At 37.6% G+C, this 15,507-nt stretch overlaps 1 protein-coding gene across 4 annotated transcripts in view; it reads left to right on the top strand.

Moving 5' to 3' along the window:
- The first annotated feature begins 4,703 nt into the window (after positions 1–4,703).
- CTDSPL2 (CTD small phosphatase like 2) overlaps positions 4,704–15,507 on the top strand; it is an 82,326-nt gene continuing 71,522 nt past the window's right edge. Inside the window, exon 1 of one of the 4 annotated variants that reach the window (XM_027067147.2) lies at positions 4,704–5,055. The gene's annotated coding sequence lies outside the window, so the exon portion shown is untranslated. Of the gene's footprint in view, positions 5,177–15,507 lie in introns of all 4 variants that reach the window. The other 3 variants (XM_027067145.2, XM_015064824.3, XM_027067146.2) reach the window with 3 other exon arrangements.

The raw sequence follows: 15,507 nt of genomic DNA, 5'->3' as shown, positions 1-15,507 counted from the left end.
CTCAAATCTAGTGTGTATTTTACATTTACAGCACATCTCAATATGGACATTAAGTTGTCATTGGAAATATTTGGTATTTGGCATTCATAAAATTTATATTTGAGTTAATACATTCACATACTCATGTTCCAAGTATACTTAAAAGTTTTATAATAACTGAACCAAATATTAATTTTTTTCAATATACTTCACTCTTTAGGGCAGTTTCAGGTTCATAACTAAATTAAGTAGGAAGTAGAAAATCCCAGCATATCCCACACACACACACACACACACACACACACACACACACAGCTTCCGTGCCATCAACATCCTGCACCAGTGTAGAATTATTTGTTAAAATTGATAACCAACACTGTGTATACATCATTATCAACCAAAGTCAGTTTACATTAAGATTCACATTTTGTATTGTACCTTCTATGGGTTTGGACAAATGTATAATGACATGTATCTACCGTTATAGTATGCAGAACAGTTTCACTGCCTTAAAAATCCCGTGTTTTCCACTTGTTCCTCTTTCCTTATCCCAAAATCCCTGGCAGCCACTGACCTTTTTACTGTCATCATAGTTTTCTCTTTTCCAGAATGTCATATGATTATAATCATACAGCATATAGCCTTTTCAGATTGGCTTCTTTCACTTAGTAATATTCATTTAAGATTACCCCTTATCTTTACATGACTTGATAGCTCACTTCTTTTTAGCTGATTAATACTCCATTGTATGACTATGTTGCAGTTTATGCATTCCCCCATTGAAGGACATCTTGATTCTTCCAACTTTTGGCAATTATGAATAAAGTTGCTATAGACATTCATGTGTAGATTTTTGTGTGGACACAAGCTCAACTCCTTTGGGGAATACCAAGGGGCAATTTTTTTTTCTTTTTTTTTTTTAATTTCTTTTTTTTTTAATGTTTTATTTATTTTTGACAGAGAGAGAGAGAGACAGAGCATGAGCGGGGGAGGGTCAGAAAGAGAGGGAGATACAGAATCCCAAGCAGGCTCCAGGCTCTGAGCCATCAGCACAGAGCCCGATGCGGGGCTCGAACTCACAGACTGCGAGATCATGACCTGAGCCCAAGTCGGACACTGAACCGACTGAGCCACCCGGGCGCCCCGGGGCAATTTTTTTTTATTGTAGCAAAACTACCATGGTACATTTACATGCAAAGTACAATTCAGTGCCATTAAGTACATTACAATGTTGTGCAACCATTACCACTAACTGGTTCTAGAACTATTTCATCACCCCAGCTGGAAGCTCTGTTAAGCAGTCACTCAGGTATTAATTTTAAATTTTGTTAATTAAAATTAAATAAAGTTAAAAATTAATTTCCTCAGTTGCACTACCACATTTCAAGTGCTCAGTCCACCCATGGCTTGTGGTTAGTGGCTATTGAATAACACAGGTCTAAGGGAAAAGAAGTAGAGGCAGAGAAATAACAAAAACAAAGTCCTTGATACAGGAATATACTTTTTCAGAGAATGGTTAATTAGCCAGTAGGATGGGAATACAAATAGCAAGAGGTAGGGAATGTAGTTATGAGGTAGCCAAGAGTGAGCTAATGAAGGGCTTTGCATGTTATAGTGAAGACTTTAGATTTTATTTTAAGGGTGTTGAAAATTTGTAAAGAGGTTTAAAATGATCACCTTGGCTGTGTTTTGGAAAGATTGATGGAGGTTCAAGAATGGAGCAGGAAGACTTATAGTATTCCAGGTCAGAGATGGTGGTCCTTGAACTAGGGGAGATAGCTGAGGTGGTAAGTGTTTGGATTCAAGATATACTTTCAAGGTTTAATTTATTGCACTTACAGTGGATTGGATGAAATATAAGAGAATTATATTCTATCCAGTGGAGAATACTAAGAGAGAAACAGGTTTGAGAGTTTAGTTTTGACCATGTTAAGTTTCAGATGATCATTGCCATCAAGTGAATGCAATATTAAAGTACAATGGCAGTTCTGATACTATTTCAATGTTTATTATGAATATTGCTTTCTAAGTTGTAGTATGAGAGTGATAAAAATATGCCTCATAGGGGCACCTGGGTAGCTAGGTTCGTTAAGTGTGTGACTCTTGATCTCAGCTCTTGAGCTCAGGGTCATGAGTTCAAGTCCCACATTGGGCTCCATGCTGGGCGTGAGGCCTATTCAAAAATACCTCATAGATGGGTGCCTGGGTGGCTCAGTCCGTTAAGCATCCAACTTCGGCTCAGGTCATGATCTTGCAGTTTGTGGGTTAGATCCCTGCATTGGGCTCTGTGCTCAGAGCACAGAGCCTGGAACCTACTTTGAGTTCTCTGTCTCCCTCTCTCTCTGCCCCTCCCCTGCTCACACTGTCTCTCTCTGTCTCAAAAATAAACATTAAAAAAAATTTTTTTTAAATATCTCATAGAGATAGAATTAATATAAGACTTGGATTGTGAAGTGCATATGTCTTATATATCAGATAAAAGGTAATAAGGGATTTGCTGAAGGATTTTGTTAAATATCCAAGATGCTTCTATCACATTACTTAGTGAACACCTTATTTCATTAATATTTTCAGATAGCAATAATTTTGTATAGTTTAGAAAGCATGCATGCCACTAAGTTTTTGCATTAAGTTTTTTTCCTGTGGCTACTGCTTTGTGTATAAATATACCTGACTTTTTTTAAGTTCATATTTTGAAACCCTTATTTTATTCTAAAATCTTGGACAAAGTTTTTACTGAAGCTTAATGACATTACGAACTGTCATTTATAAATGAATAAATAATCTCATTTGACTTTCACAACAATCCACTTAGATATTGCAGAAGAGAGTCTAGTAGAAACTATTAGATGTAAACAATGAAAGTTAAAATCAGAACATAATCGTTATCCTCTGAAAAAATGTTAAAATGTTAAATAAATTGCAAAAGCATTTAGGCTTGCTACCAGCAAACTTTCTAAACTTAACAGGAGACAGTAGGATGTGGTATAATGAACAGAAGGACAGCTTGCTTGAGTCCTGATTGTATTTCTTACTACTGGATTCTTAGGAAAGGGTGACTGTTTTTTCCTTTGTTCTCCCTTCCTCCTACCTTAAAAAAAATTTCAGCGTCTTCAGCTGAAGAGTTGCGGGGTGGGGGGGGGGTGGGGGGGGCTCTAATATCACCTATTCACAGGGTTGTTGGGAAAATCAAAATGCATATAAAAGCACTTTGTAAATGGCATATTTAAGTTTTAGAAGAGCGAGCACTGGTAGTTATTACTACTGATATTTTTTTTCAGAAATATTCCCAATTTTTACCTGATTTAAAAATTATGTTGGTAATCAGTTGGGGTAATTGTTTAACCTGTATGGTTTTCCATGATATACACTGGATAATCAGTAACTATTTGTTGATTTCCAGTTAGTTTTTCAGGAATCTATTATTTTGTGCACTAATACCAGTTCTGCTCGCTGATACACCACTGGCTGTCAGTAAACTGGCATTCAGAGCATTCTTGTAATCGGAAGATATCGGGTGCAAATGAACTCTGAGCTCTGGCAAGATCTGCAGTATATAAGGCATTCAGGAGACAACTCACCTGCTCCACACTTTGAAACAACCAGATTCACAAGGGTTCTCTGCTTACCTCGCAGCCTCATCTCTCTCCACTTTCTTCCCCTCAACTCCTTTATCCCCAGCGCACAGAACTACTACCCTAACTACTCAACACAATCTCATTTTTGGATTTTTTCCATCTGTTTACCTAGGCACTCTTCCTTTGTAACATCAACTCTTCAGGTCATCTCATGAAAGCCTTCCCACACCCCGTTTATACGCCTGTCAAGAACTCCTTGTGGTCATCTTAGCACATTGTATTTAAATTGTTTACTTGTCTGTCTTCTTCAGACCGTGAACTCTGAGAAGGCAGGGTTCACGTCTACCTTGTATCCCTCGCATTCTAGTATGGTCTTCACACATTGTGTTTTTTCAATAAATATTTCTTGATTGAATAATGTGAGTGGCCCAGAGCTTTAGTAAACAGATAATGCTCTTCCAACCATTAGTTTTGGTTTTTTGATAGTTCACTAGGGCTAGATGCTCGGATTGATACATTTTCACTCCATTAGGCTGACAGTCCTTAGACCCAGGCAAGCAGGTAGGAACTCATTTGTCTGAATGATCTGACTTCTCGGCAGAACCACAGCCGAGTTCGCGTGGAGTCGAATGGCGTGGGCTTGTGTGACAGAATCACAAGCAACTGTTATGCTCTCTAGGCAGAGAGCTGGAAAGAGGACCTTCAAGGGCCACCGGAATCCCTGGAAAGATGAAGGATTCGTCTCAACATGGCCTGGGGCAGCACTCTACACACACTACCACCTCCAGCGCGCCAAGGCGTTAGTCCCACCCCATCCCATTTGGCTCCACCCACAAGGCGCGCCCCGGTTACTAACTCTAGCCACCAGGGTGAGCGACGCGTTCCTAAGCCCCGCCTCCACGGTGAGGGCGCGCTCCCCCTCCCAGCTCTGCCTAAGCAGTTCCGTTAGCAGCGGGAGGAAAAACCGTCCTTCGGGTCCCCGCCTCTTCACTCCCAACGCTTTACTCCCTACTCCCCCTGCAATCACTACACTGCCAGCTACGGAGGCCCTTAAAGTACAAATATCCCCCAGGTCCTGGCGTATCCTGATAGGTTTTGTCCTTGTTCCTCCATTCGGTCCTAAGGGCCTGCGTTCATTTTGTGTCAGGAATCAGGCTTGTGAGTTTCTTCCGGCAGCAGGAACTCCAACGCTCTTTACGGAAGTAAAAGCTGGATTTTTTTTTTTTTTTTTTGACTCTGAGGCCGCCCGCATTCCTTCCCTCCCACCTCGCGGAATTGTGGCGGGAGGGGGAGGAGAAAGTCAAGGCGCCTGCGCGGAGAGGCCGCTTTCCATCCGGGTCTCTGTCCGTGCGGTGCAGCAGGTCGGTAGGCGGGAAATGGCGACTGGCTGAAGGAGCTGGTTCTGTTGCTGCTGCGGGCTAAGCAGGAAAGACACCACACATTGCGCAGTCGGGACCATCGCCGGAGCCTGAGGACACTTTCCTGTCGTCACAGTTAGGTAATCCCCCTCGTCCAGACACTGCCGCTGCTTCCAACCTTAGTCCTCCTCCTCTTCCAGGGCCGTCTGCCGGGGTCTCCTCCCCTTCTCAACCGGGTTCTCCAGCGGCTCCGGCGCCTTGGTAGGCATGCACTATTGGCGCCTTATGAGTGCGCGGTGTGGAGCCGCTCTTCTCTGGACTTTCCCCTGGGAACAGAAAGGGAGCTCACTTCCCGCCAGCTTCAGCTTCTAGGCTGCGGCCTGTGTTGTGATTTCTGGGGTTAGATTTCACTTTGCTACCCACCCCCACCCCGATCTCACGTTCCTAGTCCCAAACCTTGTGGTCCCTCCGGGTAATTGGGTTAGATCAGCTTTTCTAACCTTGGCCCACCTCATGTTTTCGGTATTTCGTTCTTTGTAGTAGGGTGCTTTTAGGGGGGCGTTGCTCTATCTCAGTTTTTATAAACATTTTTTGAGGATCTGGAATTAGAGATTTCACTGAGTTCTGTTTATCTTCTGTACTGTTAAAATGTTGAGTTGACATTGTTACTTTTTCGAATCAAGAGTGATAGTAAAGGACAGCCCATGTGGAAGGCCTTTGGTTTCTGTAGTGGTCAATTAAGGGTGAATCTTATCGCCAGTCGTATTCTACGCTTTCTTTGGGGATTAAATAACTATATGAATTTTTACTTTTGCATTCTTGACTAGAATTCTGTGGTAAATAATTGCATAAGTAAATCGTGTTTATTTACTTCTCACCCTAGTGGTGGCTGAATGTGTGAATGATGTTAAGCACTTTAGAGTACCTTAGGGAAGCCTAAAGAGATACTGCTCGTAAACTGCCCTAAGATCCTGAAATGAAATGTACTTAGTAAATGTTCCTCCAAGGCAAGGATTTATCTTTCTAGTGCTAATAAAATGGTACCATGATTACTGCCCAAGATGGGTATACAAATTAGTAACTTGAGTGATAGGTTTATCTTAGTAATTGTCAGATTGTAGATTTTTTTACATAGTCACCGCATTCTTTGCCAAGTTTTAAATTTTCCTTTGTTGTCCAGCTGTTATCTTTGTAAAAGCAAGGAAACGTTTAGTTGAAGCTAATTTTATCTCCCCCACCTCCACCCCCCCCTTTTTTTTTTTTTTTGCGTTGCAGACCAGTTTTCCATAAAGAGAAGTAATAATGACACTGTTGGTGTTTTTCAGAATTTATTTTTCAATTTTGTTGAATTTGCGGCCTTGGTACTTTTTTTCCCCCTTACTAGTCAGATTAAGGTTTTAAAACGTGGTTCATAATGCATATCAGTCGATATTTTGATTCACAGGTTTTCAGTTCTCTAGGTTCAGTTTAGAAGACTTCATTAATGTTAGCATATTAGGGTTAAATTTCAGTGATAAACAAGAATACACCAACATCATTATAGTTGTCATTTGGTAGATTCCCTCCAAGGTCATAAAGAAAGTCAAGGCAAAAGTAGCTCTTATGTGAAGCAGTCTTTTAGGATTGAATTGAACCTCATACTTGTCTTCTAGGACCAAAAGGGAATGGGAAGTGGAGGTGAGGGCATAGTGGATGCTTGCTGAACCTATTTGTTTCAAAAAATAGGGCCATTATGTGTTTAAAAGAATGTAAAATAATTGGACTCGTGTAGGCTTCATCTCTGTTTTAATGATCTTTTTGGATAGTTTATAAAGCATTAATGTTTTTAATAAAATTTGGCTTTCAGATGGCTGGGTGAGCATTGTATGTAGATTTTGTCTTCAAGAAATCTCTCAAATTGTTTAAATTCTACATTCATTCAGTATCTGTGCTCTTTTCATACTCTTCTCAGTACGGCTTGAAAGGATGTAAAAGCTATAAGGATGTAAAAGCTATAAGTGTAAAAATCTCTGTAGTCTTGTAGCTATATAGAAATTCCAAATAGGATTGTATAGAAAAACTGAATAGGATTGGTGTGTCTTATAATATTCCATTGTACATAGTGTCTCTTGGGAATTTCATTTGAGCTAGTAATTTATTCTTTTCCACTGTTAAGAAATTAAGAAGTGGGGGTGTTTTCTCTCTCCCAAATTTATCTATTCTATGTTTGAGATTTCTGGTCAAGAGGTTTCTTCACAAGATTATTATAGAAGAAAATCCATACAATTCTGGTTTCTAAATTGTTGTTTAGAAAGATGTACTAGGCTCTAGACTTGTAACTGTAAAATTAATTGCAGATTGAATGAAATGGTATTAAATTATTTCAGTCATAGGAGAATGTACTTTGGGTTAAAGCAATAAAGAACAAAGTGATTTGTCAGAATTTGAAGTAGACAGTCTGCAATTTTATTTGTAATTTACCAGGTTGTTGTGAAAAGCATAAAGTAGAAAAGACACTTTAAGTCAGAAGTGTCAAATGTTCTGAGAGACCTCATGTATGGTGTGCTAAGGTAATTATTCTGGGTAGGTTAAAAAGTTACCTAACCATTTTAGGGGTGCCTTTCTGACTCATTTAGTAAAACATGTGACTTGATCTTGAGATCCTGAGTTCTAGCCTCATGTTGGGGGTAGATAGAGATTACTTAAAAAAAAAAAAGTTACCTTACCATTTTTAACTGGATTAGCTATGGGGGGTCATTTGCTATACTTTGAAGATGAGAAGATTTGGGGCCCCTGGGTGGCTCAGTCAGTTGAGCATCTGACTTCGCCTCAGGTCATGGTCTCGCTGTCCATGGGTTCAAGTCCTGTGTTGGGCTCTGTGCTGACAGCTCAGAGCCTGGAGCCTTCTTGGGATTCTGTATCTCCTTTTCTCTCTGCCCCTCCCCTGCTCATGCTCTGTCTCTCTCTCTCTCTTTCTCTCTTTCTCTTTCTCTCAAAAATAAGTAAACATTAAAAAAAAGAGAGAAACACTTAGATACATGAAAAGAAGATGAGAAGATTTAACAGATATGGAGCTTATGATAAAACCATACAATTAACAGTTTTAGTTTTTACTTACTTGACATTTGTGAGGCACCTATCTAAGCCAGATCTATATTCACTACTGGTTGTATGACTACATTAAACTTCGGGTCATCTTTTTTTTTTTTTTTTTTTTCTTTTAATGTTTGTTTATTTTTGAGAGAGAGAAAGCATGCGAGCTGGAATGGGTAAAGAGAGGGAAACAGAGAATCCCAAATAGGCTCCAGGCTGTCAACACACAGCCGATGTGGGACTTGAACTCACAAACTGTGAGATCATGACCTGAGCTGAAATCAAGAGTTAGCTGCTTAACTGAGTGAACCACCCGGGGGCCCCTAATTTTCAGTTTAAACTGTATTAAATTGTAATTGGTTCTACATTACAAATAGGTAGACTAGATGGTTTACTGTGTAGTATAATTTGAGAATTGTTAGTGCCTAATTTTGTGTCTCTCGTGTATTATGAAATTCTTTTTAAATGTTTATTTATTTATTTTGAGAGAGAGAGCCTGTGGGAATGCATGTGGGAGCAGGGAAGGGGCAGAGAGAGAGGGTGAGAGAGAATCCCAGGCAAGCTCTGCACAGTCAGAGCAGAGCCCAAAGCAGGGCTCAATCTCACAAACTGTGAAATCATGACCTGAGCCAAAACCAAGAGTCAGACACTTAACCAATTGAGCCATCCAGGTGCCCCTCTGAAATTCTTTTTAAAATGATGTTTAAAATCACAAATTCTTTGGAAGATAAACTTTAAACTATTGTCTTTTATTGGCAATATTATCTCGTATTAATAGTTTATCAGATAAACTTGCTGATACCACAAACAGGTGAGGGTTCAGAGGCAGTGCTAAAATGTAGAAGTAAGCTTTTATGTGCTGATTGATCAGGAGAGGTGTGACATAGGAGCACTGACTGTCTAGCAGAGAAAGATATGGTGGGGGTCGAGTCACAACGAGAAACTTGGGTTTCTTGGGGTCCTTAAGGAATCTTGTGAATCTGACAGTAATGAGGGGTGAGACTAAGTGTGGTCCAAAGAATGGGAGAACTGTAAGGACAAATATGACTTAAAGGTTTGGCCAGTTTCCCTCAGTTAGTATGGTATTTTTAGAAGAGTAAAGGGAAACACTAATATGCCATTGAAAAAAAAATAGTATAAAATTTTTACATAATAAGTCTTTTAATTTTATTATAAGGTCACAATAGGCCAGTTGAGTATATTTTGGATCCCATATTTTATGGTATTCATAAAGTCTCCTGTATTAATTTAAAGAGACTATAGGAAAGGAAGTATGTCTAGATTAAACATAAATCATCAGCTGTACTTTGACTTGAGGTTCTAGCAATCAGGTTTTCATAATAGCTATAATAATTTTAGAACAGGAAAATGTGTTTACTACCTTGATTAAAGAAACATAAAACTGTACCATTAGAAGACACCTGAATACTTCAGGAATAATTGAGATTAATATTTAGTAGTAGTTGCATATATAGTTTAGGAAGAATATTTTTCTGTGGACTGAATACTTATATATTAAGAAATTGTTTGAGGGGCGCCTGGGTGGCTCAGTCAGTTGAGTGTCTGACTTTGGCTTGGGTCATGATCTCACAGTTCCTGAGTTCGAGCCCCGTGTCGGGCTCTGTGCTGACAGCTTAGATCCTGGAGCCTGCTTTGAATTCTGTGTCTCCCTCTCTCTCTGCTCCTCCCCCGCTCATGCTCTCTCTCCTTCAAAAATAAATAAAAACATTTTTTAAAAAATTAAAAAAAAAAGAAAATAAATTGTTTGGGAAGTTAAAAAGCAGACATGTTGTTAAAAGTAGGTAAGGGGAAGATTTTAAGTTTTTATTTATTTATTTTGAGAGAGAGAGATGTGAGGGGGCAGAGAGAAAGGGAGAGAGAGAATCCCAAGCAGGCTCTGCAGTGATAGCGCAGAGCCTGATGTGGCGCCAGAACTGACAAACTTTGAGATCAGGACCTCAGCTGAAACCAAGAGTTGGTCACTTAATGGACTGACCCAGGCTTCCCAAGAAAGGGAAAGATTAACACTCCATTAGCAGCATAACTTGGTATTTTAAATTTCTTATGTTGACCAGTTAAAGTAATTTTTAAGTAGGAATTTAAAAGTACACTTTATTAAAAGTGGAGTATATTACTTGTTAAAGAAAAATATCCAGAACACATAAGTATCTTTTTAGTTGAGAAAAAACTATGATTATTTGTTTTAGGAATAATTACTTTCTTCCTGGTAGTCCCCAAATATGTATGATAATCCTGTTGTTGAAAATGATTAACCTCTCACTGATCTTAAAAGTACCTGCTTTAGTATTTTTTGTTAAATAAGATAATTAATTATACAGTCCTTTAATTTTCTGAGGTACTGATAAAAATTATTTGAAAAATATTCACAATCACATTTCAAAACTAATGCACTTTTTCCTTATTGGGAGTATGCCATTTTAGTTTTTTAGTCATAGCAAACAAGAGTGTACTTCTGTAAGAGAATTATGACTATACCTAGTCTTTGACTATTTATTTATTTATTTATTTATTTATTTATTTATTTATTTATTTATTTAAAGGATTTTATTTTAAATTAATCTCTGTACCCACTGTGGGGCTTGAGCTCAAAACTCCAAGATCAAGAGTTGCATGTTCTACGCACTGAGTCAGCCAGGTGCCCCGACTAGTAATTTAAATAGAAATTCACTTGGGGCTCCTGGCTGCCTCGGTCCATACAGCATGTGACTCTTGATCTTGGGGTTGTGAGTTCAAGCCCCATGTTGGAGGTAGAGTTTACTTAAAAAAAAAAAAAAAAAAAAAAATTTCACACTTCGTAAATTCTGTCTTTAGTTTATCTCAATCAAAATGACTAATTTTTTCTTGGTAGGTAGTGTAAGAATAGTAGGGATTATTTCAGATACTGTAAATTTATTTTGGGCAAAGACCTTGGTGTTTACTACATAATTTTAAAGATTTTTAGTTAATAACTATTTTTCCTTCTTGTCAATCTCATTAGCTTTTTATTCCTATAAGTTAATGTTTTCTACAGGTTTCAGATTTCTACTGGCCTGAGTAGGTTAATGTAAAATTAATTTTCTTTTTTTTTAAATGTTTGTTTATTTTTGAGAGAGTGCAAGTGGGGGAGGGGCAGAGAGAGAAAGGGAGACAGAGGATCCAAAACAGGCTTTGCGCTGACAGCACAGAGCCCAGAGCCCATTGCGAGGCTTGAACTCAGAAACCATGAGATCATGACCTGAGCTTAAGTCAAACGCTTAGCTGACTGAGCCACCCAGGTGCCCATAAAATTAATTTTCTTTAAATAAATAGAAGTTTAATCAAAGAGTATAAATAAGTAGTTGTATCTATCCTCTTGCCCAGTTTCGGTGACAACTAAAATAAAAGCACTTTTAGGAAAATTCTGCTAAGTTTAAGTTCACTTCTTTTATCGTCAAGTTTCTTTGTTAATGTGTTTAAAAAGTACATTGTAACTTGTATGTATAAGGTGACCCAGCAAATTAAAAATCAAAAATGCTGGAATACACACACACACACACACACATATTTTAGAAAGGATAGTAATATGATGAAAAATAATAGACTGGAGTGACAAGTATCGTATGTGCTTTTTGAGGAAAAAGAAAAGTTTCTCATGAGTATTATGGTACTCAGTTCTTATGAATTCATAAATTATATGTTTGCTAACACCTTGTGTTATAAAGTGTTATTGATAAGAATTTCTTTCATACCATGTAGTAAAATGCTCTTTTTACAAGATGTTTAAATTATATTTATTGAAGGTAGTTAAAATTAAAAGTCTCCAAATTATTGTTCTATTAAAGCTTAGGTTAAAGAAATACAAAAATGCCCTCAGCAGGACATACTACCTCATTCTGTCCATAACAAATACTGATTTTGTCCTAATGTTATTTCTACTGAAGACATAAAAAGGTTTTAAGTTGGGGTACTGCTAGTAGTATTTTAAAACTTTATATCTGAATGGTTGTGCCTTAATAAGTATTTTCAGTGATTAACAAACTGAATAATGCACTCTTTAAAAAATCAGAGTTCCTATTTTCATAGTGTTATAGTCATCAATTTAACAATCCACATATTTTGTTTCTCTAGAGAAAAATAATTGATCATAGATTTAGAAAAAGCATTCTTCATTGTTGTTCATCGAAGAAAATTTTGCAAGGAAAGAACCTCATCTGCTGGGTTTTTTTGGTATATTCCCTATATTTTGACAAATGCTTTTGATTATAAGTTTATTATGTTTAGTAGCTTCTGAAGAATCTTACAATGTTAGCTAGTAAAAAAAGACAAAGTCATACATCAAAAATAGTAATAACCCCAAAATGACCACCTATCTTTATCACACTTTTTGGAGAAGGATTTGATGAAAACTCTTCTTGTATTGGAATTGATGCTTATGTAATACTCCTCTACTAAGTTCTTCTGCCCTAGTTGACTTTTGACTTTTATTAGATGATAAGTGGGAGGGACAGAGAAATCTCTTCCTTCTCTGAAGTCATTTAATGAAGGCTTAGGGAAGTCGTGGAGATTAAAGTGGACAGTTGCAGTACCTGAAGTTGTTGATTTCAGATTAGTCAGGCTAGAAATATAGATAGGAAAAACAGATGCTGACACTTTTGGAAATGTCATTTGGTATTAATGAAGGCAGTGATTTTTAGCTTTTTTTCTCATTAATATAAATTTTAATATAAATCCAGTAGTGATACTATTTGTAATAGTATAAATTAACAAACTCATAGAAATCTAGAGCTAGAGGAGACCAAAGGGCCATCTAGTCCAGTAAAGTCTTTGTTTTATTAATGATGAGCCATTCTGAAGACTTTTTAACATGTAGTAAGTGTTTGTCTTAAATTCTTAATTAGGGTGCTGTGGGATGAGTTGTATGTGATAGGATGAAAACAGCTCAGCTTAATTAATGACTCATTTCCCATTTTGGCACCTTTTTTTTTTTTTAAGGTAAAATTTACATGTAGTGAAATGCACAGATCTAATGTCCAGTAATTTCTGCTGTTGAGGAAATGAAATGCTAGAATGATTGCATGACTTAATCAGTGTCTGATCAGTGTCGCCGCTAACTAATGATAGATTCAGGACTGGTACCTCCCTGTTATTCCTTAAATAACTCCCTCAGGAGGCTACTCTGGAACCTTGTATGCATATATTCTTTATATAGCCAACTTACAATTTATATGTATCTAAATTTTAATGTGAAAACCCAGACTTTGTTTCCTTCAAAGTTTGATTTGTAATCTTTTTACAGTTGTCTTTACTTATTACTCACTTTTGTTTCCCTCTTCTCTGCTTCATTCAGCAAATACTTGTTTAAAGGATGTACATCAGGGTGGTCCTAGAAAATTCGTTAAGAATCCTTTATATGCAGTGTGCTATTTTGTTGTTTTGATAGAAATTTGTGCACTCAAGACCTCATTAGCAAATTATTAACTGAGTTTATGCTTGTAGCATTATTATAATCTTGTTAGCACAAGATAATCTGTAACCATAATTGTTTGCTTCAGATATTGCTTGGAATCAGGGATTTTGTGAAGAGGAAGGAAATCTCATGAGGAAGGAACATTTTTAGTTTTATTTATAGGCCCCTTTTTGTGAGCAAGAATTGATTGCTGCAGTGAGGGTTGTTTGTGTTTCAGTGACATAGTTTTTTCCCATTTTCTAATCTCTGGTCTCTGAGGAAAATGAGAAAAATTTATGGTTCAGTTCAACATAGATTGAGTTATCTTATGTGCCAGGTTATTGTTACAGATTAGATTTCTGCCTTCAAGACTCTTACAGTCTAGTGCAGTTAAAGATAAATTATTTCAGTAGGATTTGTTAAGAGCTTAGATACAGATAATATAGGTTTACATCAACTTGGGGATGTGGAGGCGGTTATTTAACTTACTGGGGTGCAAGATACTTGGGCTGAGCTTTCAGTGATGAAGATAAGAATTAGTTGAAAGAAAAGAATGAGGTAAAGAGAAAAGCAGAAGTAGATACAGCATAGTGTGGGCAGGAAACTATTATTATTGGAGTGCAAAGAGAGAGGCAGCAAATAGCAATGAAAAAAGACTTAGATCATGTAGGGTTTTATACTAGAGTCTAGTCTTTATTTTGAAGGCAGTTAATGAGAAGGAACAGGCAGATTTGTGGAGTGGGGAGGATGGATTTAAAGGGGACAAGACTAAGAACTGTTTTAGAGGTGAAGTCATCAGGGTGTGTTGATTGTAGGGAACAAGGAGGAATGACTAGGATATGTAGGGTGGTTTCTGGTTTGGTTGATGGGGTAGACGGTGGGAACATGATCAAGAAGATAATAAGAGGAGCGGCTGGCAGGGTCACTCGGTAGAGTGTGTGGTTCTTGATCTTGGGGTTGTGAGTTTGAGCCCCATATTGGGTAAAGAAATTGCTTAAATTAATAAACTTAAAAAAAATATATAGTAGGAAATAATACAGTAGGAAGAGTAGGTTTGGGTGTGACGGTGGGATGGGAATGTGGGTGAGAAAGAGTTCATTTTGGGGTAAGTTGAATTTGAGGTGCCAAGTGAAAGTGATGAGAAGGCTGTTAGATGTGAGTCTGAAATTTAGAGGTGGTAGAGAAACTAGCAGAATTAATTTCGCAATTGATAATGAGCATTTGAAAGAGATTTTCTCCCCACCCTCCACTACTTTCCCAATCCTTTTAGTTGGCCTGCAGGTAAATAGAAAGCAAACTTCATTGCCCAGTTTTAGATTGCTGAGCAGTCAGCTCTTTCTATTCCTGAAATGAGGTCTGGTTTAAATGTTGAAAAAAGTTGAAATGTTTTACATTATATACTTCCCCCCTTGTAATGTCATGAGTTCGTAGGCTTAAAAATGTCATTGCCCCCATTGTTAGGTTTGTTTTATGATGTAATCTAACTAAATTGTATCATTTTCATTCATTAGATCCATTTCCCTAGTGTACTCATTTCCCAGTCTTTACTTGTTTTATTCTGTTCTATTGATAACAGAAAAGGGCTTATCTAGTAATGGAGCTCCTAGAGAACCTAGAGGATATGTTAAATTCTAACATAAGTAGAATTACCAAGAAGAGGAAGTATATGCATGTTTAAAATTTTTCCTTTATATTTTAAGTGATAGTATTAGATTATTGCAGATGTTGTATAGGCAATTTCTGACCTGTACTTGGCCCAGTTGTTATTAGGGTAGTGCTGACCTCATAAAATGAGTTGGGAAGTGTGTTCCCTTCTATTTTCTAAAAGTTTGTGTAGATTTGGTGTTTTGTTTTTGTTTTAAATGATTTCTTTTTTTTTCAAGTTTATATATTTTGAGAGAGAGCGTGCATGTGCATGCACGAGAGGGAGAGAGGCAGAGAGAGAGGGAGAGAGAGGATCATGAACTGTGAGATCATGACCTGAGCGGAAATCAGGAGTTGGACACTTAAGTGACTGAGCCACCCCGGAGCTTCTGTTTTAATGTTTTGTTTTAAATGTTTGGTACGATTTTCCAGTGAAGTCATCTGGACCCCT

This window comes from Acinonyx jubatus, chromosome B3 (genome assembly GCF_027475565.1).
Source record: "Acinonyx jubatus isolate Ajub_Pintada_27869175 chromosome B3, VMU_Ajub_asm_v1.0, whole genome shotgun sequence".
NCBI lineage: Eukaryota > Metazoa > Chordata > Mammalia > Carnivora > Felidae > Acinonyx > Acinonyx jubatus.
This window is presented reverse-complemented; position numbering and strand designations above follow the sequence as displayed.